The sequence below is a fragment of the Nomascus leucogenys genome, chromosome 10 (genome assembly GCF_006542625.1).
Source record: "Nomascus leucogenys isolate Asia chromosome 10, Asia_NLE_v1, whole genome shotgun sequence".
Classification (NCBI taxonomy): domain Eukaryota; kingdom Metazoa; phylum Chordata; class Mammalia; order Primates; family Hylobatidae; genus Nomascus; species Nomascus leucogenys.
The window spans coordinates 88,082,093-88,109,402 of NC_044390.1; the positions used below are offsets into that span (position 1 = coordinate 88,082,093).

Sequence of the window (27,310 nt, forward strand, 5' to 3'; positions counted from 1 at the left end):
GTGGCTTTGGGTGATGCAGAAGCTTTTTCTTTGGAGAGCTAAGAAGAAAACAGACCAGACATGTCACCTTTGAAACGAAAATGCCACACTGAGCCTCTGGGCGATTCACTTGGGCTTTGGTTCCCAGTGAGTCATAGAAGTCAAAGCCAAGTGGAAAGTTGGTGTTGGATGAATGAAACGGGAGCTGCTGGAGTAGGAAAGTCGAGGCCTTCCCAGAAGCAAAGGGACCCTTCTTTTCAGTGGGAAAAATCTGGTGGAAGAAAGGAGGGAGAAGGGGTTTGGTGAAGGTATGGTGAATGAGGAGAGATTTTCTTCTCTCTGTCTGAACCAGAGACCCCCGAAGTGTTTCTTGAGGAAATGTGGCTGCAGACCCTATAAGAAGCTACACAGCACTTGCCAGGGCCAGGATGATGTCCAGCCCATGGAAACACCGTGTACCTGGTCCCAGGAAGATGAAGTGTGGGCCCAGAGACTAATGGCTTGAGTATCTCAGGCTAAGGTTGCCAAGAAGTAGACGGCACCTCTAGATCCTAGTCAACATCTCTACAGGCTTGAAGTACCCCCAGAGGGCAAGGTTGGAATAAATCTGAAGCCAGTGGCTTGGGTGGGAGCTGCCTAGAGTGTGGCATCTGGGGAATGACTTTTTAATTTTTATTTTATTTTGAGACAGAGTCTTGCTCTGTCACACAGGCTGGAGTGCAGTGGCGCAATCTCAGCTCACTGAAACCTCCGCCTCCCAGGTTCAAGCCATTCTACTGCCTCAGCCTCCCAAGTAGCTGGGATTATAGGCACCCACCACCATGCCCAGCTATTTTTTGTATTTTTAGTAGAGACGGGGTTTCACCATGTTGGCTAGGCTGGTCTCGAACTCCTGAGCTCAGGCAATCCTCCCGCCTAGGTCTCCCAAAGTGCTAGGATTATAGGCATGAGCCACCGTGCCCGACTGGGAGCGACTTTTAGTCTCCCTGCCAGCGGCACTCAGCTCCAAGCTGAAGCAGCCCCAAGTGTATCTGTGACATCTCTGGGCCTCAGCCAGGGAGTCAGGTGTGCTTGGCAAGAGACTCAGGCATTAGGCTCCCCCCAGGAGGGGTGCTTTGTCTCTCTGCACCCCACTGCAGGTGAGAGCACTACAGCTTGTGCAGTATTTGTTGAAAGAAGCCATGGAGGCTGGGCACGGTGGCTCATGCCTGTAATCCCAGCACTTTGGGAGGCCTAGGCGGGCAGATCACCTGAGGTTGGGAGTTGAAGACCAGCCTGGCCAACATGGAGAAACCCCATCCCTACTAAAAATACAAAAATTAGCCGGGTAATAGTGGCACATGCCTGTAATCCCACCTACTCGGGAGGCTGAGGCAGGAGAATCGCTTGAACCCAGGAGGCGGAGGTTGCGGTAAGCCAAGATCCAGCCTGAGCAACAAGAGTGAAACTCAGTCTCAAGAAAAAAGAAAGAAAGAGGCCATGGAGGTGCCTCTAATTATCACCACTGTAATTATAGGATAGCTTCTTCCACCAAGTGTGTTCAAAAGAGACTTGGGGAGTCTCCCCGAGGATGGGTCCTCTGCCTTAGGCACAGACTCCAGGGAGCTGGCATTACCAGGTCTGTTTGGGCTGCTTAAGCATTGTTTCTGAGAACATCAAGGCTCAGGTCTGACCTGGCTCTACCTGTCCCTCCAGCCCATTTCTCCTCTCTGTCATCCACCCCTCTCTCCCACACACATGCATGTACACTTTGTTTATATTCCATAGTGACCTGCTTGCAGCTTCCCCATGGGCTGTGTTCTTTTTTGCTTCCAAACCGCTGATCAAGTCCAGGAGGTTTCCCATTGGCTCTTTTTTTTTTTTAGACAAAGTCTCACTCTGTCGCCGAGGCTGGCATGCAGTGGCGCCATCTTAGTTCACTGCAACTTTCGCCTCCTGGGTTCAAGTGATTCTCCTGCTTCAGCCTCCTGAGTAGCTGGGATTACAGTTGCCCACCACCACCATGCCCGGCTAATTTTTTTTGTATTTTTAGTGGAGACGGCTTTGGCCATGTTGGCCAGGCTGGTCTCGAACTCCTGACCTCAAGTGATCCACCCATCTTTGCCTCCCAGAGTGCTGGAATTACAGGTGTGAGCCACGGCGCCTGGCCTCCCATTGCCTCTTAACTAGTGCTCATAGTTTTGGGGGCTTGACTGCAATGTCACATCCTCCAGGAAATCTCATTTGACCAAAACCTAGGCTGTATTAGATACTTCTCTGCATTCTCATCATCCTCTGAATTTACCCACATGACACTTGGCATAATGAACTGTCGTCGACTGTTTACTTGTCAGTTTCTCCCTTAGCTTGTGAATGCTTCTTGGGAAGGGATTGTAACTCGTTGCCAGTTATATCCTGTGTGCCCAGCAGAGAGATTAGCCCAGAATAGAAGCTCAATGTCTGTAGAATGAATGTTTGAGTGAAGGGGAAGGCAAGCCAGGATCCTGAACAAATTGTTTTGCCTGATGTCATACTCAACATCCACTTCTGTCCTCTGCAACTCCCTCCTTGACTAAGAGTGAGAGTTCTTAAGGGGAGAGAGATACGGGAAGACAGATCAGAAGTAAGGTATATGGTGAGCTTATTAGACACGGGGTCACTGCATTCTTTCAACATGGGTTTTCAGAAAGCGTTTTTTAGAGAAGTTTCAGGCTTACAGAAAACTTGATGGGAAAGTACAGAGTTCCCATCTAGGCCTCTCCCTCCAGTAAATCTCCCCTATTAACCACATGGTATATTAGTGTAGTACATTTGTTACTGTTGATGAGCCAATAATGAGATTAGGTTTTGCTCTTCATGTTGTACAGTCTACGGGCTTTGACAAATATACTATGGTATGTAACCACCATTATAATGTCATACGGAATAGTTTCACGGCCCCAGAAATCTCCCACCCTCTGCCTATTGATCCCTCCCTCCCCATCAAATTCTGGCAACCACGGATCTTTTTACTGTCTCCATAGTTTTGCCTATTCCACAATGTCTTATCATTGGAATCATACAGCATGTAGCCTTTTCAGGCTGGCTTTTCACTTAGCAGTATACTTTTGATATTTTTCCATGTCTTTTCGTGGCTTGATAGCTCATTTCTTTTTATTGCTGAATAATATTCCATTGTATGAATGTACCAGAGTTTGTTTATCCCTTCACCTATTGGAGGACACTTTGGTTGCTTCCAACTTTTGGCAAGTATGAATAAAGCAGCTCTCAATATTTGTGTTTCGTGTGGACATGTTTTCAATTTATTTGGGTATACCATGGGTACTATGTATTTTTTGGAAGAATCTTGTTTAATTTCCAAATACTTGGGGCTTTCCTGGATATCTTCTTTGTGGTTGATGTTAATTTAATTCTGTCGTGGTCACAAAATATGTTCTGTAAGATTTCATTCTTCTGAAGCTTATTGAAACTTATTTATAGCCAACATATGGTTATTGTAGTGACTATTCCAGGTGCACTTTAGAAGAATTCTATTATTTTGGGGTGCGGTGTTCTATAACAGTCAACTAATTCAAGGTGGCTGATAATGTTCAGGTATTCTATGTCCTTACTGATTTTTTTGTCTAGCAGCTCAATCAATTATTAAGAGATAATTAAATTTCTAATTATGAATTTGTTTACTTCTTCGTTTAATTATATCCATTTTTCCTTTATGTATTTGGAACTATGATTAGGTTGATACTTAAAATTGTTATATCTTCTTAATGAAGTGCCCCTTTTACCATTATGAAATACCTGTCTTAGGCCGGGCGTGGTGGCTCACGCTTGTAATACCAGCACTTTGGGAGGCCGAGGCGGGCGGATCACGAGGTCAGGAGATCGAGACCACGGTGAAACCCCGTCTCTACTAAAAATACAAAAAATTAGCCGGGCGTGGTGGCAGGCGCCTGTAGTCCCATCTACTCGGAGAGGCTGAGGCAGGAGAATGGCATGAACCCAGGAGGCGGAGCTTGCAGTGAGCCGAGATTGCGCCACTGCACTCCAGCCTGGGAGACAGAGCGAGACTCCGTCTCAAAAAAAAAAAAAAAAAAAAAAAAAAAAAAAAAAAAAAAAAAAAAAAAAAAAGAAATACCTGTCTTAGGTTCTTAGTTTTGAAGTCTACTTTATCTGATATTAATATAGCTTTCTTATGATGTGTGTTTTTATTTTAGATCATTTTTCCAACCTTTTACTCTCAACCTCAGTGTGGGTTTGTATTTAAAGTATGTGCCAGCCAGGCGTGGTGGCTCATGCCTGTAATCCCAGCACTTTGGGAGGCCAAGGCGGATGGATCACGAGGTCAGGAGATGGAGACCACCCTGGCTAACATGGTGAAACCCCATCTCTACTAAAAAAAAAATAAAAAAAATTAGCCAGGTGTGGCCGGTGACTGTAGTCACCAGTACTCAGGAGGCTGAGGCAGGAGAATGGTGTGAACCCGAGAGGCGGAGCTTGCAGTGAGCCAAGATCTCGCCACTGCACTCCACCCTGGGAGACAGAGCGAGACTCCATCAAAAGAAAAGAAAAAAAGGAAGAAAGAAAAAGAAAGAAGAAAGAAAGAAAGAAGAAAGAAAAGAAAGAAAGAAAGAAAGAAAGAAAGAAAGAAAGAAAGAAAGAAAGAAAGAAAGAAAGAGAAAGAAAGAGCTGGCTTGTAAACCTAGCAGTTTGGGAAGCTGAAGCAGGTGGATTGTCTGAGCTCAGGAGTTCAAGACCAGCCTAGGTAATATGGTGAAACCCCGTCTCTACTAAAACACACAAAAAAATTAGCCAGGTGTGGTGGCGCATGCCTGTAGTCCCAGCTACTCGGGAAGCTGAAGCAGGAGAATTGCTTGAACCCAGAAGGCGGAGGTTGCAGTGAGCACAGATCATGCCACTGCACTCCAGCCTGGGAGATAGAGTGAGACTCTATCTGAAAAAATAAAAATAAAAAATAAATAAATGTATGTGCCTTGGGCCGGGCGCGATGCCAGCACTTTGGGAGGCCAAGGAGGCAGATCACCTGAGGTCAGGAGTTCGAGACCAACCTGGCCAACATGGTGAAACTCTGCCTCTACAAAAATACAAAAATTAGCCGGGCGTAGTGGCATGCACCTGTAATCCCAGCTACTAGGAAGGCGGAGGCAGGAGAATTGCTTGGATGCGGGAGGTGGAGATTTCAGTAAGCCAAAATGGTGCCACTGCACTCCAGCCTGGGCAACAGAGTGAGACTCCGTCTCAAAATTAATAAATAAATAAATAAATAAATAAAACATTTTTTAAAAGTATGTGCTTCGTAGACAGCATATACTTATATATTCTTCTTTGCTCTGCCTGACCATTTCTTTTTCTTTTTCTTTTTTTTTTTTTTCAAGACAGAGTCTCACTCTGTCCCCCAGGCTGGAGTATAGTGGTGCGATCTCAGCTCACTCCAATTTCCAACTCCCAGGTTCAAGCCATTCTCCTGCCTCAGCCACATGAGTAGCTGGAATTACAGGCACCCACCACCATGCCCGGCTAATTTTTTGTATTTTTAGTAGAGACGGGGTTTCACCGTGTTAGCCAGGATGGTCTCCATCTCCCGACGTCGTGATCTGCCCACCTCGGCCTCCCGAAGTGTTGGGATTACAGGCGTGAGCCACCGTGCCCGGCCTATATTATTATTATTATTATTATTATTATTATTATTATTATTTTTGAGCTGGAGTCTCACCCTTTCACCCAGGCTGGAGAGCAGTGGTTCCATTTTGGCTAACTGCAACCTCAGCCTCCCAGGTTCAAGTGATTCTTGTGCCTCAGGCTCCCGAGTAGCTGGGATTGTAGGCACGTATCACCACGCCCAGCTAATTTTTGTATTTTTAGTAGAGACGGGGTTTCACCATGTGGGCCAGGCTGGTCTTGAACTCCTGACCTCAAGTGATCCACCCACGTCGACTTCCCAAAGTGTTGGGATTACGGAAGTGAGCCACTGCGCCCGGCCCACAATCTACTTAAAATTAATATTGTACTATTTCCCATAAAATGTAGGAACTTTGCACAATATGGTTACATTTATTTCCATGTCCACCCTCTTTTGTTGTTCTTATTACATAAATGACCTCTGTTATAAACCCCACAATATAATGTCATAATTTTAGCTTTTAAATAGCCACATCTATTTGGAAAAAAAAAAAGTGGGGGCCAGGTATGGTGGCTCATGCCTGTAATCCCAGAACTTTGGGAGGCTGAGGCGGGTGGATCACGAGGTCAGGAGTTCAAAACCAGTCTGGCCAACATGGTGAAACCCCGTCTCTACTAAAAATGGAAAAATTAGCTGGGCATGATAGCGCATGCCTGTAATCGTAGCTACTTGGGAGGCTGAGGCAGGAGAATTGCTTGAACCGGGACCCGGGAGGTGGAGGTAGCAGTGAACCAAGATCGCACCACTGCACTCCAGCCTGGGTCCAGCCTGGGCTACAGAGCAAGACTCTGTCTCCAAAAAAAAAAAAAAAAAAAGGGGTGAGAGGGGGACGCAACCACAGCTGAAGAACAACCGCCAGTTGAACTGTTCGTGAAGGCTGGCAGTGATGGGGCCGAGACTGGGAACTGCCCCTTCTCCCAGAGACTGTTCATGGTGCTGTGGGTCACAGGAGTCACCTTCAGTGTTACCACCATTGACACCAAGAGACAGACCGAGAGAGTGCAGAAACTGTGCCCTGGAGGGCAGCTCCCATTCCTGCTGCATGGCACTGAAGTGCACACAGACACCAACAAGATGGAAGAATTTCTGGAGGCAGTGCTGTGCCCTCCCAGATACCTCAAGCTGGCAGCTCTGAACCCTGAGTCCAACACAGCTGGGCTGGACATATTTGCCAAATTTTCTGCCTACATCAAGAATTCAAACCCAGCACTCAGTGATAATCTGGAGAAGGGACTCCTAGAAGCCCTGAAGATTTTAGACAATTACTTAACATCCCCCCTCCCAAAAGAAGTGGATGAAACCAGTGCGGAAGATGAGAGCATCTCTCAGAGGAAGTTTCTGAATGGCAACGAGCTCACCCTGGCTGACTGCAACCTGCTGCCAAAGCTACACATAGTACAGGTGATGTGTAAGAAGTACCGGGGATTTAACATCCCTGAGGCCTTCCCGGGAATGCGTCAGCACTTGAGCAATGCTTATGCACGGGAAGAATCCGCCTCCACCTGCCCAGATGATGAGGAGATTGAGCTTGCCTATGAGCAAGGGGCAAAAGCCCTCAAATAAGGTCCTCCTGGGACTCCCTCAACCCCCTCCGTTTTCTCCACAAAGGCCCTGGTGGTTTCCATATTGCTACCCAATGGACACACTCTAAAATGGCCAGTGGGCAGGGAATCCTGGAGGACTTGTTCTGGGATGGTGTGGGGAAGAGGGGATGAGGGAAAGAAATGGGGGGCTGGGTGAGATTTTTATTGTGGGGTGGGATGGGCAGGACAACATATTTCAGTAATAAAATAGAGAAAAAAATGAAAAAATAAATAGTCACATCTATTAAAGAAACAAAGAAAAAAATTTAAATACAATTTAAAAATATTTACTCACCTGTTTACCATCTCAGGTATTTTTTATTCCTTTCTATAGATCTGAGGTTTTTTTTTTTTTTTTTTTTTGAGACAGAGTCTCACTCTGTCACCCAGGCTGGAGTGCAGTGGCACCATCTCGGCTCACTGCAAGCTCCGTCTCCCGGGTTCACACCATTCTCTCGCCTCAGCCTCCCGAGTAGCTAGGATTACAGGCATGCGCCACCACGCCCGGCTAATTTTTTGTACTTTTAGCAGAAACGGGGTTTCACCGTGTTAGCCAGGATGGTCTTGATCTCCTGACCTCGTGATCCACCCGCCTTGGCCTCCCAGAGTGCTGGGATTACAGGCATGAGCCACCGCGCCAGGCCCTATAGATCTGAGTTTTTATCTGGTATCAACTCCTTCAGCCAGATGAGCTTTCTTTGATGTTTCTTTTTTTTCTGAGACAGAGTCTCACTCTGCTTCCCAGGCTGGAGTGCAGTGGCACGATCTCGGCTCACTGCAGCCTCCGCCTCCTGGGTTCAAGTGATTCTCCTGGCTCAGCCCCATGAGTAGCTGGGATTACAGGTGCCCACCAGCATGCCTGGCTAATTTTTGTGTTTTTGGTAGAGCAAGGGTTTCACCACGTTGGCCAGGCTGGTCTCAAACTCCTGACCTCAAATGATCTGCCCTTCTCAGCCTCTCAAAGTGTTGGGATAACTGGCGTGAGCCACTGTGCCCAGCCAATGTTCCTTATAATACAGGTCTGCTGGTGACAAACTCAGTTTTTATCTGACAATGTCTCTATTTTGTCTTCATTTTTGAAGGATAGTGTTACTGGATATCGAAATCTAATTTGAGCCAGGCGCGGTGGCTCATGCCTGTAATCCCAGCACTTTGGGAGGCCGAGGCGGGTGGATCACGAGGTCAGGAGATCGAGACCATCCTGGCTAACACGGTGAAACTCTGTCTCTACTAAATATACAAAAAATTAGCTGGGCGTGGTGGCGGGCGCCTGTAGTCCCAGCTACTCAGGAGGCTGAGGCAGGAGAATGGCATGAACCCGGGAGGCGGAGCTTGCAGTGAGCTGAGATCGTGCCACTGCACTTCAGCCTGGGCGACAGAGCGAGACTGTGTCTCAAAAAAAAAAAAAAAAGAAATTTGACTATGCCATGCCTTGGCAGATTGTTTTGTATTCAGGCTGCTTGGGCTTCACTGAGATTTTTGAATCTATAAATTTTCTTCGACTCTTGGCCTTCGGCTCAGAGGAGACCAAGTTGCAACTTTCTTCAGTCTCCTGAATCCGGGTTCATCCAACACCAGCCGCCTCCACCATGCCGCCAAAGTTAACTCCAATGAGATCAAAGTCGTATACCTGAGGTGCACCAGAGGTGAAGTCGGTGCCACTTCTGCGCTGGCCCCCAAGATCAGCCCCCTGGGTCTGTTTCCAAAAAAAGGTTGGTGATGACATTGCCAAGGCAACGAGTGACTGGAAGGGCCTGAGGATTACAGTGACCATTCAGAACAGACAAGCCCAGATTGAGGTGGTGCCTTCTGCCTCTGCCCTGATCATCAAAGCCCTCAAGGAACCACCAAGAGATAGAAAGAAGCAGAAAAACATTAAACACAGTGGAAATACCACTTTTGATGAGATTGTCAACATTGCTCGACAGATGTGGCACTGATCCTCAGCCAGAGAACTCTCTGGTACCATTAAAGAGATCCTGGGGACTGCCCAGTCTGTGGGCTGTAATGTTGATGGCCGTCACCCTCATGACATCATAGATGACATCAACAGTGGTGCTGTGGAATGCCCAGCCAGTTAAGCACAAAGGAAAATATTTCAATAAAGGATCATTTGACAACTGTGGAAAAAATAAAAAAATAAAAAAAATTTGTCTTCGAATAAATTTGAGAAATCAGCATATACTTTGTCAAATATTTTAATGCCCCATTCTCCCTCTTCTGTTTTTCTGAAATTCAAATTACATATGGTATATAGAACTTTTTTATTTTTATTTTTATTTTTAAAAAAAGATGGAGTTTCACTTTTGTCACCCAATCTGGAGTGTAATGGCGTAATCTCGGCTCACTGCAACCTCTGCTTCCCGGGTTCAAGCGATTCTTCTGCCTTAGCCTCCTGAGTAGTTGGGATTACAGGCATGCGCCACCACGCCTGGCTAATTTTTGTATTTTTAGTAGAGACGCTTTCTCCGTGTTGGTCAGGCTGGTCTCGAACTCTCAACCTCAGGTAATCTGCTTGCCTCAGCCTCCCAAAGTGCTGGGATTACAGGAGTGAGCCACTGTAGCTGGCAATTTTTGTATTTTTAGTAGAGATGGAGTTTCACCATGTTGGCCAGGCTGGGTATATAGATCTGTTAATGTTGCCTCCCAAAGCCATAAAACTCTGTTTAATTTTTTCAGTTATTTTTTCTCTCTCTGGTCTTTAGAATAAATAATTTGTATTGCTTTATCTTTATATTCACTGACTCCTTTGTAATCTTCATTCTGCTATTAAATCTATCAAGTTGATTTTTCATTTCAGTTATTGTACTTTTCAGTTCTAGAATTTCCATTTTTTTTTTATAGTTAAAATTTCTCTTCTGAAGTTCCGTATCTGTTCCTTCATTATGACTACATTTTCATGTAAGGCATTGAAAATGAGGCTGGGCATGGTGGCTCACGCCTGTGATCCCCAGACTTTGGGAGGCCAAGGTGGGCAGATCATCTGAGGTTGGGAGTTCAAGACCAGCCTGGCCAACATTGTGAAACCCCATCTCTACTAAAAATACAAAAATTAGCTAGGTGTGGTGGCGCACACTTATAATCCCAGCTACTTGGGAGGCTGAGGCAGTAGAATCGCTTGAACCTGGGAGACGGAGGCTGCAGTGAGCTGAGATCACACCACTGCACTCCAGCCTGGGCAACAGAGGGAGACTCCGTCTCAAAGAGAGAAAATAATTACAAAAGTTGCTTTAAAATCCTTGCTGCTAATTCCCAAGATTAGGAAATCCAACATCTGGGTCATAACTCTTTCTCTTTGAGAGTGAGTTTTGAGTATGATTCAGTTTTCTGTTTCTTCATATGCCTAGTGCTTGTTTATTGTAGCTGGACATTGTCAAGACTATGGATTTTGTTATGTTCCTCTCAAGAGTGTTAATTTTGTTCTAACAGGCAATTAACTTGGTTGGACTGAAACTCCAATCTTTGTTTCCCTTGTGAAAGGCAGTAGCTGGAATTTCTACTCTGTTCTTGCTCCCAGCTGCCGATTTTAGTGGGACTCCTGGAGACTCCTGTGCATATGTGCAGCTGGACAACCAAGGATTTGGACAGAGTTTATATACAGATTTTGGGACTTGTTTGCTCTATAGAATTTCTTTCTGTGAGTTCCCTCTTAATTTTCCAGCCACACTACTTGCCTAGAACGCTGTACTCAGCACCTCAAACCAGTAAGACCATAGCTTTCTATGCATTTCCACCTCTGACACAAATTACAGAGTGCCCTCACACAAATAACCACAAAAATATAAGTCTAGTACAGGGTAGCTCCCACCTTTCAAGAGTTGGTTTTCCTCACATTTCTAATTGCTGTTAGGCGTTCTCTAGTGCCTTCAAATATTTGGGTGTGGTTGTTGTTTATTTTGTCCAGGTTTTTGGTTTTTTGTTTTGGTTTTGTTTTGTTTTTGTTTTGAGATGGAGTTTTGCTCTTCTCGCCCAGGCTAGAGTGCAATGGCACGATCTGAGCTCACTGCAACCTCTGCCTCCCAGGTTCAAGTGATCCTCCTGCCTCAGCCTCCTGAGTAGCTGGGAATACAGGCGTGCACCACCACGCCTGGGTAATTTTTGTATTTTTAATAGAGACAGGGTTTCACCATGTTGACCAGGCTGGTCTTGAATTCCTGACCTCAGGTGATCCACCTGCCTCAGTCTCTTAAAGTGCTGGGATTACAGGTGTGAGCCACTGCGCCCGGCCAGGTTTTTTTTGTTGTTGTTGTTGTTTTGTTTTTAAGAGACAGGATCTTGCTTTGTTGCCCAGGCTGGAGCACAGTGGTGTGATCATAGCAAACTGCAGCCTTGAACTCATGATCTCTAGCAATCCTCCTGCCTCAGCCTTCGAAGTAGCTGGGACTACCAGTGCATATCACCATGCCTAGTTAATTTTTTAAAAAACTATTTTGATAGAGATGGAGTCTTGCTATGTTGCCCAGGCTGGTCTTGAACTCCCGGCCTCAAGCGATCCTCTCACCTAAGTCTCCAAAGGTGCTAAGATTACAGGCATGAGCCACTGTAACTGGCCTTGTTTCAGGTTTGTTTTTGTTTTTGTTTTTTTGAGACAGTCTTGCTCTGTCGCCCAGGCTGGAGTGCAGTGGCACAATCTTGGCTCACTGCAACCTCCACTTCCTGGGTTCAAGTGATTCTCCTGCCGCAGCCACCCGAGCAGCTGGGATTACAGGTGTGCACCACAAGCCTGGCTAATTTTTTGTGTATTTTTAGTAGAGATGAGGTATCGTCATGTTGGCCAGGCTGGTCTCAAACTCCTGACCTCAAATGATCTGTCTTCCTCAGCCTCCAAAAGTGCTGGGATTACAGGTGTGAACCACAGCACCTGGGCCTTGTTTCAGTTTTATAATTGTTAACTGAGGCATGATTATTCTGACCAAATTATTGTGCTATTACCACCCCCTTACATTTTTTAACCGTTGTATACCTCAGAGCACCTCTTTAAGGCTAGTATAATTATCCCCCATTTTTAAACTGAGGAAACAGAGGCACTGCAAGGGAAACCCTTTGTTTAAGGTCACACAGCTAGTTTGTGGAAGAGCCAAAATGTAAAACCAGTCAGATTACATAATCCTATGCTTGCTCCAGTTCACCACTATTCCTAAACACCTCAAGGTGGTTTGGATTCCAGCCTAGAGCCCTCTGGAAAGTATTTGGGGCTGGAAGGAGGTAAGAGCCCTCAAAACCCCTATTCAGGCTAGGGCAGTAGCTTTCAACCCAGAGCATTGGAGTCATTTGAGAAACTATGAAAAAGAGAGATGCTAGGCCCCATCTACTCAATCAGTAGCTCTAGTGGTAGAGACTGGGAATCTACTTTTTGTTTTGTTTTGAGACAGAGTCTCGCTCTTTTGCCCAGGCTGGAGTGCAGTGGAACAATCTTGGCTCACTGCAACCTCTGCTTGCCGGGATCAAGCAATTCTCCTGCCTCAGCCTTCTGAGTAGCTGGGATTACAGGCGTACACCCTCAAGCCCGGCTAATTTTTGCATTTTTGGTAGAGATGGGGTTTCACCATGTTGGCCAGGTTGGTCTCAAACTCTTGGCCTCAAGTGATCTGCCTGCCTCAGCCTCCCAAAGTGCTGGGATTACAAGCATGAGCCACTGTGCCTGGCCAACATTTTTTTCTTTTTTTGGCGGGGGACAGAGTCTTGCTCTGTGGCCCAGGCTGGAGCACAGTGGCACAGTCTTGGCTCACTGCAGCCTCGACCTCCTGGGCTCAAGCAATCCTCCCACCTTAACCTCCTAAGTAGCTGGGAATAGAGGCATGCATCACCACATCTGGCCAATCTTTTAATTTTTTTGTAGAGACAGGGTCTTGCTATGTTGCCCAATCTGGTTACAAACTCCTGGACTCAAGCAATCCTCCTGCCTTGGCCTCCCAAAGTGCTGGAGTACAGGTGTGAGCCATCGTATCCAGCCTTTTTTTTTTTTTTAGAGACAGGGTCACTGGGCGCGGTGGCTCATGCCTGTAATCCTAGCACTTTGGGAGGCCGAGGCGGGCGGATCACGAGCTCAGGAGATCGAGACCATCCTGGCTAACACGGTGAAACCGCATCTCTACTAAAAATATATAAAATTAGCCAGGTGGGGTGGCGGGCGCCTGTAGTCCCAGCTACTCGGGAGGCTGAGGCAGGAGAATAGCGTGAACCCGGGAGGCAGAGCTTGCAGTGAGCTGAGATCGCTTCACTGCACTCCAGCCTGGGCGACAGAGTGAGACTGCATCTCAAAAAAAAAAAAAAAAAAAAAAGAGACAGGGTCTTTCTCTGTTGCCCAGGCTGGAGTGCAATGGCATGATCATAGGTCACTGCAGCATCAACTCCTGTGATTAAGTGGTAGTCTGGCTTTTATTTTTTTTTTCCTGTTTCTCTGGTGATTCTAATGTCCAGTCAGGGTTGAGAACTTCTGTGGTAAAGGCAAAGTACCTACACCAATATTCTTCTGTCTACGGTAGCTCAAGACTAACTTTTCCATCACGCCTAGTCTAGTTGGTGACACTGGTGGTGAGGTTAATACTGCAGGTTCTGGAGTCACTCCATGTAGGTTCAAATTCGGCCTCTGTTGCTTGTTAGCTGTGTGAAATTGGGCAGGTGGCTCCACCTCTCTGAGCCTCCTGTCTTCTTATCTCCTAACTGGGAATAATAACACCAGCCTCAAAGGGCTGTTCTGCATGAGATAATGCATGTGAAGTGTTTAGCACAGTGCCTGGCACCTGATAAGCACTCAATAGATTGTAACTATTCATACTCTCTCTGTTTTTCTGCAGTCATGAACTGTTATATGTCTTATTTAAATCCAGCTTCTAGAGTTAGACTATACTTAGGTCTTCTATTTTTTTTTTTTTTTTTTTTTTTTTTTTGAGATGGAGTCTTGCTCTGTCGTCCAGGCTGGAGTGCAGTGGCATGATCTCAGCTCACTGCAACTTCCACCTCCTGGGTTCAAGCAGTCCTCCTGACTCACCCTCCCAAGTAGCTAAGATTATAGGCGCCTGGCTAATTTTTGTAATTTTAGTAGAGACGGGGTTTCACCATGTTAGTCATGGCTGGTCTCAAGCTCCAGACCTCAAGTGATCCGCCCGCCTGGGCCTCCCAAAGTGCTGGGATTACAGGCATGAGACACCACACCCGGCCTAGGTCTTCTAAGTTATTTCAGAATTCCCCTCTCCCAACCTCTATCCTTGCAACGGGATCCATCCTCCATGCTGGGTCCCTCTTTCGTAAACAGGAAGCATTTTAAATCTAGCCCAAAGCCTCAAAGAACTTCTTAGTAGTGGTTCAGATGTCCCCAGCCCCAGGCTCTACCCCTTCTTGCCTATTAGAGGCCACACCTTCAGTGACACCGTGAGGGCAACTTTGAATACCAGAATGGGATATTAAAATCACAAAGCCAGACTTAGATGGTTGAAAGTGTCCACCTCTGCTCCGGAGAGTTGGGCCTGAGACAGAGGATTCTAAGTGGAAACCACGCTTAACTAAGAGGACCCAAGAAAGGCAAGCTCTTTTTTAAAATTTTTTTTTATTTTTTGTCTCACTGTGTCACCCAGGCTGGAGTGCAATGGCACAATCATGGCAGCCTTAACCTCCTGGGCTCAAGCCATCTTCCCACCTCAGCCTCCCAAGTAGCTGGGACTACAGGCACGTGCCACCATGCCTGGCTACTTTTTATATTTGTTGTAGATACAAGGTTTCACCATGTTGCCCAGGCTAAGTCAAACTCTTTTTTTTTGAGATGGAGTCTCGCTCTGTCGTCCAGGCTGAAGTGCCATCTCGGCTCACTGCAAGCTCCACCTCCCGGGTAACTCAGCCTCCCAAGTAGCTGGGACTACAGGCGCCTGCCACCATGCCTGGCTAATTTTTTGTATTTTAATAGAGACGGGGTTTCACCGTGTTAGCCAGGATGGTCTCGATCTCCTGACCTTGTGATCTGCCCGCCCACGTCGGCCTCCCAAAGTGCCGGGATTACAGGCGTGAGCCACCGTGCCCGGCCTTTTTTTTTTTTAAATAAAGATTGTATTATTCATCAGAGTGTAGTTGGTTTTTCTTTTTCTTTTTTTTTTTTTTTTTTTTGAGACAGATTCTCGCTCTGTCGCCCAGGCTGGAGTGCAGTGGCACGATCTTGGCTCACTGCAACCTCCACCTCAAGTGATTCTCCTGCCTCAGCCTCCTGATTAGCTGGGACCACAGGACCTGCCACCACTCCCAGCTAATTTTTGTATTTTTATTAGAGACGGGGTTTCGCCATGTTGGCCAGGCTTGTCTTGAACTCCTGACCTCAAGTGATCCACCAGCCTCAACCTCCCAAAGTGCTGGGATTACAGGCGTGAGCCACCGCCCCCAGCCTAAGTCAAACTATTAACGCCCTATTTCTAGACGCTGGCTGAGCAGGTTGGTGGATAGAAAAGGACTCAGCCAACACCCTCGAAGCTTGCTCCCATCCTCCCATCTGGCAAATTTCTCTTCAGGACTCCTCCCCGGGGAAACCTTTCCTAAGTGGCATACCCCAGGATGACTAGCACCTACAGCAGTCCTTTGGGGGTTCTTCTGCGGCCAGAAGTGTTCACTCAGCCTCCAGCACATGTCAGATCTGTAGGTTTCCGGGGACAATTAGAACAATGAAGGGGCCTCAGAGCTGGGAAGGAAGAGAGGAGGACCCACCATTAATTGGTGCCCCCCTAGGTGACAGGTACTACACATCCTTTATCTTACATCATCACTGCAACGGTGTCTGTTTTCCTCATCAAATCCCCAACATCTAGTAGAATAGATACTTGCTAACTATTTAATCATGGCAACAGTAAAACAGTTACCATTTATTGAGTGCTTACTATGTGTCAGGGACTCTTCAAAGTGCCTCGTATCTCTTAACTCATATAATATTTGCTGGATGAGAATTTTGATAACAACACTATAAGGCTGGACCCTGTTTGTTTTATTTCATTTTATTTTATTTTTTGAGACAGAGTTTTGCTCTGTCACCCAGGCTGCAGTGTGGTGGCATGATCTTGGCTCACTGCAACCTCCGCCTCCCAGGTTTAAGTAATTCTCCTGCCTCAGTCTCCCAAGTAGCTGAGATTACAGGTGCCTACCACCACCCCTGCCTAATTTTTTGTATTTTTAATAGAGACAGGGTTTTGCCATGTTGGCCAGGCTGGTCTTGAACTCCTGACCTCAGGTAATCCACCTGCCTCAGCCCCCCAAAGTGCTGAGATTACAGGCATGAGCCTCTGTGCCTGGCCTGTTTTATTCCATTTTTTAAAAATAAAAATGAGGTCTCACCATGTTGCCGAGGCTGGTCTCGAACTCCTGAGCTCAAGCAGTCATTCCACCTCAGCCTCCCAAAGTGCTAGGATTATATGTGTGAGCCACCACACCCAGATAAGCTAGACTCTTTGTTCCTGTTTTATATAACATAAAACTAGACCAGGTGCGGTGGCTCATGTGTGGTAATCCCAGCACTTTGGGAGGCTGGGGCGGGCAGATCACTTAAGCTCAGGAGTTCAAGACCAGCCTGGGCAACATAGTGAAATCCCGTCTCTATTAAAAAAATGCAAAAAATTAGCCAGGTGTGGTGGTGTGTGCCTGTAATCCCAGCTACTTGGGAGGCTGAGGCAGGAGAATTGCTTGCACCTGGGAGGCAAAGGTTGCAGTGAGCCGAGATTGCGCCACTGCACTCCAGCCTGGGTGACAGAGTGAGACTCTGTCTCAAAAAACAAAAACAAAACAAGACAAAAAAACTTGAAATGGACACATAGAGAAGGTAAAGAGATGATGGAAGGGCAGACAGGTCATAGGTGGATGGTGGGGTTAGGCTTTGAATCCAGGGCCATGTGGTACCCCAGGAAGTGGAAGGGTCTGGGTTTGAGTGACTGAGATGGGGGCACAAAGAGAGGAACTGAGTGGGCACTGAAGGAGGTGATTCTAAGAAGAAGGAGCAAAGGGCAGCCAGGCACGGTGGCTCACGCTTGTAATCCTAGCACTTTGGGAGGCCAAGGCAGGAGGATTGCTTGAGGCCAGGAGGTTGAGACAAGTCTGGGCACCATAACAAGACCCTGTCTTTACCAAAAAACAAAACAAAACAAAACCAGATGTGGTGGCGCACACCTGTAGTCTCATGTAGTCCCAGCTACTTTGAAGACTGAGGCAGGACGATCACTTGAACCTAGGAATTCAAGGCTGGAGTAAGCTATAATCACGCCACTGCATTCCAGCCTGGGCAACAGAGCCAGATGCTGTCTCTACAAAAAATAAAAATATTAGCCGGTGCCATGATAAGGATTTTTTTTTTTAATTAGCCAGGCATAGTGGCACACGCTGCAGTCCCATCTATGGGAAGGCTGAGGTAGGAGGATCACTTGAGCCCAGGAGGTGAAGACTTCAGTGAGCTATGATTACACCACTGTATTCCAGCCTGGGCGACAAAGTGAGACCCGGTCTCCAAACAAACGAACAAACGGCTGGTGAATATTCGGAGGGAATCACTGCCCGGTGGCTGCCCCCTTGAGCCAGTGTCTCAGATGCTGCCTCTTAGGTCCAGCCACTCCCTAAGAAATGCTGACATCAAGGTCCACACCTCCTTCCCAAAGGAGGAGCTGGAAATGAATCTCAAATTTCACCAAGGCCCCTGCTGGGGGATGGGGGTGGAGGTTGTCCCAGTGATCACAAGCCCCTATTTTCATGAGTGTCTCTGCTCAGATCCTGTCCCAGAGGCCTAACGCTAGGGTAGAATGACAATAGGCTTCCCAGCGTTGCCTGAGATGAGTCACAGGTGACGCCCCTGCCCTACAGCCTGGGCCTACCTGGGCAGGTAGAAGCACGTCTCAAACCCCTCTGGCCCCTGCCAGTGGTTCAGAGGATCCTGTCCCAGTCAGCCTCATTCCCCAACTGAGAAACCCCTGGCGTTGGCTTGACAGGGGAAAAACAGAGCTGATCTGCTATCCTGAGTCAGCTGTTGGGAGAACCTGACTTCTCAGGTGAGACAAGGACCCCCAACAAGGTGAGGCCTGGGAATGCTACCCAAGAAAAGGAAACAGATGTGACCCTTCTGCTCCTAGCTCATTCCATGGTGACTCAAATAACCGAGTCTTCCCTGGCCTCTCAGCTCCAGCATCTCGGCCGTTCATGTATCACCACTGAGTTTACCTTGACTCATCTGGTCACTTGGCTGTTATCTCCCTTGCTACCCTGGAAGCTCTATCCTGTTGCTCCTCACTGCCCACCTGGCACGGAGCTTGGCACGGAGCTTGGCACAGAGCAGGTGCAGAACAGGTATGGATGAGCTGTGAATATAAAGGGACCCAGTTTACTGGCTCATGCCTGCAATCTCAGCACTTCGGGAGGCCAAGGCAGGCAGATCACTTGAGGCCAGGAATTCAAGACCAGCCTGGGCAACGAGGTGAAACCACATCTCTACTAAAAATACAAAAATTAGCCAGGTGTGGTGGCACATGCCTGTAATTCCAGCTACTTAGGAGGCTGAGGCAGGAGAATCACTTGAACCTGGGAGGCAGAGGTTGCAGTGAGCCGAGATCATGGCATTGCACTCCAGCCTGGGCGACAGCGAGACGCTGTTTCAAAAAAAGAAAAAAAAAAAAAAAAAAAAATATATATATATACACAAAGGGGCCCTCTGTCACACCCTCTGTCCTGATGCTCCAAGCACCCACATCTAGGCCAGTAGGAAGGAAGTCCTGTCTTCCGCACAGGTTCCCTTCACCAAGTATCCCAGGAATGCTCTGGGCTCCGATGGGGCTGTGGGTTCTCAGCAGGCCTCTTTCTAGGTCTGGAAGGGGGTGCTTCAGCTGTGGCTAGAGCTGCTCTTTGCAGGCAGAAGGCCCTTTGCCTGCTGTCTGTGGGTCTCAGGCACTGCACCAAGGCCCACTTCCCTCCAGGGCCTGTCTTTCTCGGACGCTTTCTCCTGACCCCTCTCTCCAGCCAGCCCCTGCAGTGCCTTCTGCTGAGCTCTGTAAAAGAGTGGATTGGGCCCCAAGTGAGCCCTCTTCGTCTCAGAGCAGCGAAGGCTATGGGAGGATGAGGAGGGGCTGAATCTGGGGGTTCAAACACAGCCTCAGATTGTTTCTGGAACCCCTCTTCTCTCCAATCTCCAGACTCAGCCCTCAGGTCAGGCAGGCCGGGTGTCTTCCTTCTGCAGTTTTCTCCTGGAGCCCCCCCATCCCCTCCTGCCCCCTGCAACTTCTGTCTGCACCTGCTAAGCCTGTTGGGCTGGTTTGGAGTTTTCCTAATCCCAGGTTCAGACACCGGACATGATGTCATTTCTTTCCCAAGAAGCCTGTGGGTCCCACGTAAATCAGGGGGATGGCTGCACATATTCCACACGGTGTCGTGCCTACCCACTCATATTCCATCTCCACAGCTATCGGGGGGCGTCTTTCCAGAGCCCATAGGACCCCTCTGAAGGGCACTGTGGTGTGATTGCTCTGCCCTGGCCCAGCCAAAAGCAAAATAAAAACCCAAGAACTCTGCCCAACAATACAAAAAACAGGGGAAGAGGCTGGGCATGGTGGTTCACGCCTGTAGTCCCAGCACTTTGGGAGGCCGAGGTGGGCGGATCATTTCAGGTCAGGAGTTCGAGACCAGCCTGGCCAACATGGTGAAAACCCATCTCTACTAAAAATACAAACGTTAGCCAGGCGTGGTGGCATGCGCCTGTAGTTCCAGCTACTCTGGAGGTTAAGACAGGAGAATCGCTTGAACCTGGGAGGCAGAGATGCAGTGAGCTGAGATGGTGCCACTGCACTCCAGCCTGGGCGACATAGCGAGACTCTGTCTCGAAAAAAAAAAAAATCAGGGGAAGAGAATGAACATTTCTCAAGCACTCACTATGAGCCAAGCATCCCACTGGGCCCTTCCAACTGTAAGATCTCAGAATCCCCTCTTTCATAAACTTTTAGCGAACACCTACTTTTCTGTATCATACTTTATGGACCTGATTGAATTTTCGCAGCATACTTGTGAACTATTATTTCCATTTCAGAGTTGCAAAGACTGAGGCTCAGAGAGGTTAAGGGACTTGCCCAGGGTTACACAGCTCTCCAGTGACCCTAGGGCCTGTGCTCATCTCACTTGGCCACATCCCATGCCCCGTTGTGGCCTCCAAAGACAGGCTCAAGGAAAACAAGGCATGACCTGCAACATTCTACTCATCTAAACAAGAGGTGCAAACTTTTTTTTTTTTTTTGACACAGAGTCTTGTTCTGTCGCCCAAGCTGGAGTGCAATGGAGTGATCTTGGCTCACTGCAGCCTCCACCTCCTAAGTTGAAGCGATTTTCCTGCATCAGCCTCCTGAGTAGGTGAGATTGCAGGTACGCATCACCATGCCTGGCTAATTTTTGTATTTTTTAGTAGAGACGGGGTTTCACCAAGTTGGCCAGGTTGGTCTTGAACTCCCGACCTCAAGTGATCCACCCACCTCGGCCTCCCAAAGTGTTGGAATTACAGGCTTGAGCCACCATGCCCGGCCAAGAGGTGCAAACTCAAATGCCTCTTGGATTCAAATAATTTAATTTAAAAAAAAACTATTTATTTATTTATTTATTTAAGCCAGGGTCTCACTCTATTGCCCAGGCTGGAGTGCAGTGGTACAATCACGGCTCACTGTAGCCTCGAACGCCTGGGTTCACGTGATCCTCCTGCCTCAGCCTCCTGAATAGCTAGGATTGCAGGTGTGATCCACTGCACCTGGCCCCAAATAGATTATTTAAATGAGTGAAGTGGTCACATCCCATCTAAAGGGGGTAGGTTCCACTCAACTTCAGCTGAATGTTGCTATGTGGGACTGTGGGTAGGTACAGACAGATCTTCTGATTTTTCAAGAAAATCTAGGAATCTGAAACTTACCTATTTCCAGACAAAGCACATCCAATACTAGCTCTATCAGGCTGACAATTTGACCCTCTGAACTAAAAGATCCTCCATGATGTTTGGAAGGGTTTCGGGCCTACAAGCCAGCTGTTTTTGAGTTTTGTACTGTGTTTAGACCCTCAAGATAACCCTGTTTCTGGGGAGAGAAGGTTGAAAGCAGAAGATTCACAAGACACAAAACCAAAAGGCATAACACACTTAAGGAAAGACGTGTGGCTCTATCATTCTATCACAGGACCACTTGAAGGTCTGAACTCATTAGGGGCTTCAGTTGCCAAAAATGGAATCTAATTCTGGGTAACTTAGCCAGAAAGGAATTTGTTAGAAGGATATCTGGAAGGTTAGAGAATTGGCAAGAGAAATACAATCAGGAAATTGGCAGAAACCAAGGGGAGCTGAATGGCTGCAACCAGCGCTAAGGATTTTGCCAGAAACAGCTGCTGCCACTGTGGGACATAGGAGACCACATGAATTCTAGACCATCCCTTTTTCTAGGTACCCCTCACCTTGTGTTTCTAGAGATTTCTTTTTCTCTTTTTTCTTTTCTTTTCTTTTTTTTTTTTTTGAGATGGAGTCTCGCTCTCTCGCCCAGGCTGGAGTGCAGTGGTGCAATCTCAGCTGACTGCAAGCTCCACCTCCTGGGTTCACGCCATTCTCCTGCCTCAGCCTCCCGAGTAGCTGGGACTACAGGCACCCGCCACCATGCCCGGCTAATTTTTTGTATTTTTAGTAGAGATGGGGTTTCACCATGTTAGCCAGGATGGTCTCGATCTCCTGACCTTGTGATCCGCCCACCTCGGCCTCCCAAAGTGCTGGGATTACAGGCGTGAGCCACCACATCCGGCCTAGAGATTTCATCTAAATGATCCAGCTTGGTGAGGGCAAGTATCTGACCCTCTTTTCTTTCAATATCAGAATGAAGAAACTGAGCCTCAGAGCAGGCTCATGACTTGCCCAATGTCACACAGAAAGCTTGTGGTCAAGCCACACGTCAAATCCAGACCTCTTGACTCTCGTTTTCTAATCGAACTGTAAAGTGCTTCAGGACTCATGAGAAGGGAGAGGAATGTGAGGCATGGCGGCCAGGAATGAGGCACCTTGGTGGAAGTGGAGGGTGGAAGATGGAGGAACATCTTAAAGGATGGCTAAAGCTGGGAGAGGACACAGGGCAGAAATGAAACTAAAACAGTGCTACAAAGGGGCTGGCGTGGTGGCTCACGCCTGTAATCCCAGCACTTTGGGAGGCTGAAGAGGGCAGATTGCCTGACCTGAGGAGTTCAAGGCCAGCCTGGGCAACATGATGAAAACCCTCCTCTACCAAAAACACAAAAAATTAGGCTAGGCTCAGCAGCCCACGCCTGTAATCCCAGCACTTTGGGAGGCCGAGGTGGGCAGATCACCTGAGATCGGGAGTTTGAGACCAGCCTGACCAGCATGGAGAAACCCTGTCTCTACTAAAAAAAATACAAAATTAGCCAGGCATGGTGGTGCATGCCTGTAATCCCAGCTACTTGGGAGGCTGAGGCAGGAGAATCGCTTGAACCCGGGAGGCAGAGCTTTCGGTGAGCCGAGGTGGTGCCATTGCACTCCAGCTTGGGCAACAAGAGCGAAACTCCACCTCAAAAAAAAAAAAAAAAAAAAAAAATTAGCCGGGCGTGGTGGCAACTTGCAGCTGTAGTCCGAACTACTTGGGAGGCTGAGGCACAAGAATCGCTTTAACCTGGGAAGTGGAGGTTGCAGTGAGCAGAGATCGTGCCACTGCACTCCAGCCTGGGCGACAGAGCGGGATTGTCTCAAAAAAAAAAAAAAAAAAAAAAAAAAGGGTGCAACAGAAGTGAAGTCACAGGGGAGAAATTGCTGTTGTAACTCAGGGCTGGACAGTTCTTTTTAGAGCTGGGGTTGACCGGGCAGGGTCAGGTTTATGAGAGGACGCTGAAGCCACGCTTAGAAGAGGCGTGTGGACTCCGTCAGCCGTCAGCACACCGGGCTGTCACGATGCACTCAGGTTCCAACAATGTGCTGAGAGTGCAGGAAAGGCAGCTCAGGGCTTTATAGACTCGCTGTCCCCCGTTCATCCAGAGGCCCAGAGTAGCCAAGCTACTCACCCAAGGACACACAGGCCTTGAAATCTGACACTTTCTGAATCCCAGCACTGCATGGCCTTTGCGTTCTGTGAGTGGCTCACACTGGGGAGCTGGTGACGCCCTGACATGGGCTCCATACTTGCTGCTCTTTCTGCTTTTCTTCCAGTGGCACATTTGAGGGACGCAGGGACTCACATAGGACCAATTCCTGTCCCACTGTGTCCTCTAAGTAACCCACATCCAAAATATATCCCGAATTCAGCCATTTTCCTTCTTGGGTCAATTCATTCCTTCTCTCTCTCTCTCTTTCTCTCTCTCTCCTCTGGCAGAGAGACAGGGTGTTGCTCTGTCACCCAGGCTGGAGTGCAGTGATGTGGTACAATCATAGCTCACTGCAGCCTTGAATTTCTGAGCTCAAGCAATCCTCTTCCCTCAGCCTCCCAACTAGTTGAACTACATCCAGCTAAGTTTTTTTTTTTGTTTCTGCTTTTAGTAGAGACAAAGTCTCGTCATGTTGCCCAGGCTGGTCTCAAACCCCTGGGGTCAAGCAATCCTCCTGCCTTGGCCTCCCAAAGTGCTGGGATTACAGACTTGAGCCATGGTGCCACCGCTGCCACCGCCGCCTCCTCCTCCTCCTTCTCTTCCTCTTCCTCTTCTTCTTCTTCCTCTTCTTTTTTTTTTTTTTAAGTTGTACAAGAAAATGAGAAGCCAAAGGCCAGTGATTTACAGGCAGCCTGGTGGAGGAGAAGTGGTGTGTGCTGCTGCTACATGGTCTCTAGGGCCGTATGCTCTGGTTTGAGTTTCTAGTTCTTTGACTGTATGACTGTGGCTAAGCAATGAAGTTTCTAGACCCGCGTTCTCATTCATTAGGAATGATAACACCTCGTAAGTATCTAAACGAGATACTGTAGGTAAGTGTACTTCATAGAATTTTAAATCTGGTAAGTGTGTGGTAGGCTGAATAATGATCCCTAAAAGATGTCCAGGTCCTGCCGGGAGCTGTGGCTCATGCCTGTAATCCCGGCACTTTGGGAAGCCAAGGCGGGCGGATCACCTGAGGTTGGGAGTTCAAGACCAGCCTGACCAACATGGAAAACCCCGTCTCTACTAAAAATACAAAATTAGCTGAGCGTGGCGGCACATGACTATAATCCCAGCTACTCAGGAAGCTGAGGCAGGAGAATTGCTTGAACCCATGAGGCGGAGGTTGCGTTGAGCCAAGATGGCACCATTGCACTCCAGCCTGCGCGACAAGAGCAAAACTCTGTCTCAAAAAAAAAAAAAAAAAAAAAGATGTCCATGTCCTAATCTCTAGAACTCCAGAACCTATGATTATAGGAAAGAAGACTTTGTAGATGCATTCAAATTAAGAATTTTGAGATGAGGAGATTATCCTGGATTATCTGGATATATCATCCTCCTGGATTGTCTGGCCCAATATAATCACACAGGTCCTTGGAAGAGGTGGGCAGACCAGAGTGAGTGATAGCAGATTTGACGATGGAAACAAGCAGTTGTAGTGATCGATGAAGGGAATGTGAGCCAAGGAATGCAGGTGGTCCTCTAGAAGATGAAAAAGGCAAGAACACATTCTTCCCTCAGAGCCCTCACAGGGAACTGGCCCTGTAAAACCGATTTCAGATCCATGACCTCTCCAACTATGAGAATAAGCTTGTGTAAAGTCAGTATTTGTGGTCATTTCTACAGCAGCAGTAGGAAACTAATATAGGCTGTTACTCACATTTATTTATTTATTTATCTATTTATTTATGAGACAAAGACTCACTCTGTTCAGGCTGGAGTGCGGTGGTGTGATCGCGGCTCACTGCAACCTCCACCTCTTAGGTTCAAGTGATTCTTCTGCCTCAGCCTCCCGAGTAGCTGGGATTAGAAGCGTGCACCACTACAGCTGGCTTATTTTTATATTTTTAGTAGAGATGGGGTTTCACTATGTTGGCCAGGCTGGTCTTGAACTCTTGGTCTCAAGTGATCTGCCTGCCTCTGCCTCCCAAAGTGCCAAGATTACAGGCATGAGCCACCATGCCCGGCCTCTTTTTCTTTTCTTCTTCCTTCTCCCCCTCCTTTTTTGATTGAGATATAGTTCACATACTATAAAATTCACCCTTTTAAAGTGTGCAATTCAGTGGTTTTTAGTGTAGTTATCAACTTGCCCAACCACTTTCATAATCTACTTCCAAACCATTTTGATCTTCCCCAGAGAAACCCCACACCCATTCACCGTCACTCCCCATTCTCTCACCACCCCCAACCTCAAGCCCTTGTCAACATCTAATATAATTTCTATCTCTATGGAGATGCCTATTCTGGACATTGCATAAAAATGGAATCATACGATTTACAGTCTTTCTGTGTCTGGCTTCTTTCACTCTGCAGAATGTTTTCAAAGTTCATCCATGTTGCAGTGTGTGTCAGTACTGCAGTCCTTTTTTTTTTGAGACAGACTCTCGCTCTGTTGCCCAGGCTGGAGTGCAGTGGCACGATCTCAGCTCACTGCAACCTCCACCTCCTAGGCTTAAGCAATTCTCATGCTTCAGCCTCCCAAGTAGCTGGGATTACAGGCCTGTGCCACCACACCCAGCTAATTTTTGTATTTTTAGTAGAGATGAGATTTTACCAGGTTGGCCAGGCTGGTCTTGAACTCCTGGCCTCAAGTGATCCATCCACATTGGCCTCCCAAAGTGTTGGGATTACAGGCGTGAGCCACTGTGCCCAGCTGCGTTGCTCGTTATGGTCAGAATTATTCTATTGTACAGATAGGCCACATTCTGTTCCCTCAGTGGATGGACATTTGGGTTGTTTCCACTTCTGAACTACTATAAAGCTGCCATGAGCTTTCATATATAAGTTTTTGTGTGAACATGGTTACTGCTCACCCGGATGAGACCATTAACCTCCTCACTGGACTCTCAGCCTGTGCCCTTAACCCACAAGGGTCCATCCTCCTCACAGCAGCCAGCAGAGTCCTTTGAAAGTCAAGTCATGTCATTCCTGTGTTCTAAACCACCAGTGGCTCCCCAGTACCTTGAGGATAAAGTTGAAGACCCAGCACAATCTCCACCCCAGCTCCAGCCCCACTTCTCCCTCACTGGCTGGCTCTCAGTTCCTAAAATGAGCAATCCTCCTTCCTGCCTCCCTCCCTCTGCAAGTGGTGGCCTTCTGCTTGGAATGCTTCTCCGGCTCCTTATTCCCTTCTGCCTTTAACTCCTCTTCATCCTTCAGGTCTCCAGGGAAAATCAGGGTTCAGGGAGGCCCATCTCACTCTGTTGCCCAGGCTGTAGTGCAGTGGAGCAATCTCGGCTCACTGCAGCCTCAACCTCTGCGGCTCAGCCTCCTGAGTAGCTGGGACCACAGGCACGCACCACCATGCTGGTGAATTATTTATTTTTTGAGACAGAGTTTCGTTCTTGTTGCCCAGGCTGGAGTGCAATGGCGCGATCTCAGCTCACCGCAACCTCCATCTCCCAGCTTCAAGCAATTCTCCTGCCTCAGCCTCCCGAGTAGCTGGGATTACAGGCATGTGCCATCACACCTGGCTAATGTATTTTTAGTAGAGACGGAGTTTGTCCATATTGGTCAGGCTGGTCTTGAACTCCTGACCTCAGGTGATCCGCCCGCCTCGGCCTCCCAAAGTGCTGGGAATACAGGCCTGTGCCACCGCGCCTGGCCTGAATTTTTTAATTTTTTGTAGAGACGGGGTCTGGCTATGTTGCCCAGCCTGGTAGGGAAACCTTCGCTGATCTTCCCACTAAGAGGCGCTAGGGGTGGGTAAAGAGATTGGAAGGGCAGAGCGAGGGGGTTTGTCTTGGAGCTGCCTGTTGGTCACTGTAAAGATGCTGTGGGTATCCTGCCCAGATCCTTTTTCTCAGCAGGTGCTTCCATTCTCCAGCTGCTAAGAGTGTTGGCTGCTCTTTTCTCCAGAGAACTGTGTTCACACAAGGGGCCCTGCCACTCCTGGGAGGTTACAACGTCTCCGTTCCACTCCCCTGCCTAGCAGCCTGCAATGACATCAAATGGGTACAAAAGGCTGGCCTCAGCCAGGCTCAGTGGCTCACACCTGTAA

General features: G+C 47.8%; 1 pseudogene; it reads left to right on the forward strand.

The window, feature by feature from the left end:
* Window positions 1–6,568: 6,568 nt before the first annotated feature.
* On the forward strand, window positions 6,569–7,216 carry LOC100605414 (annotated as a pseudogene).
* Window positions 7,217–27,310: the final 20,094 nt, after the last annotated feature.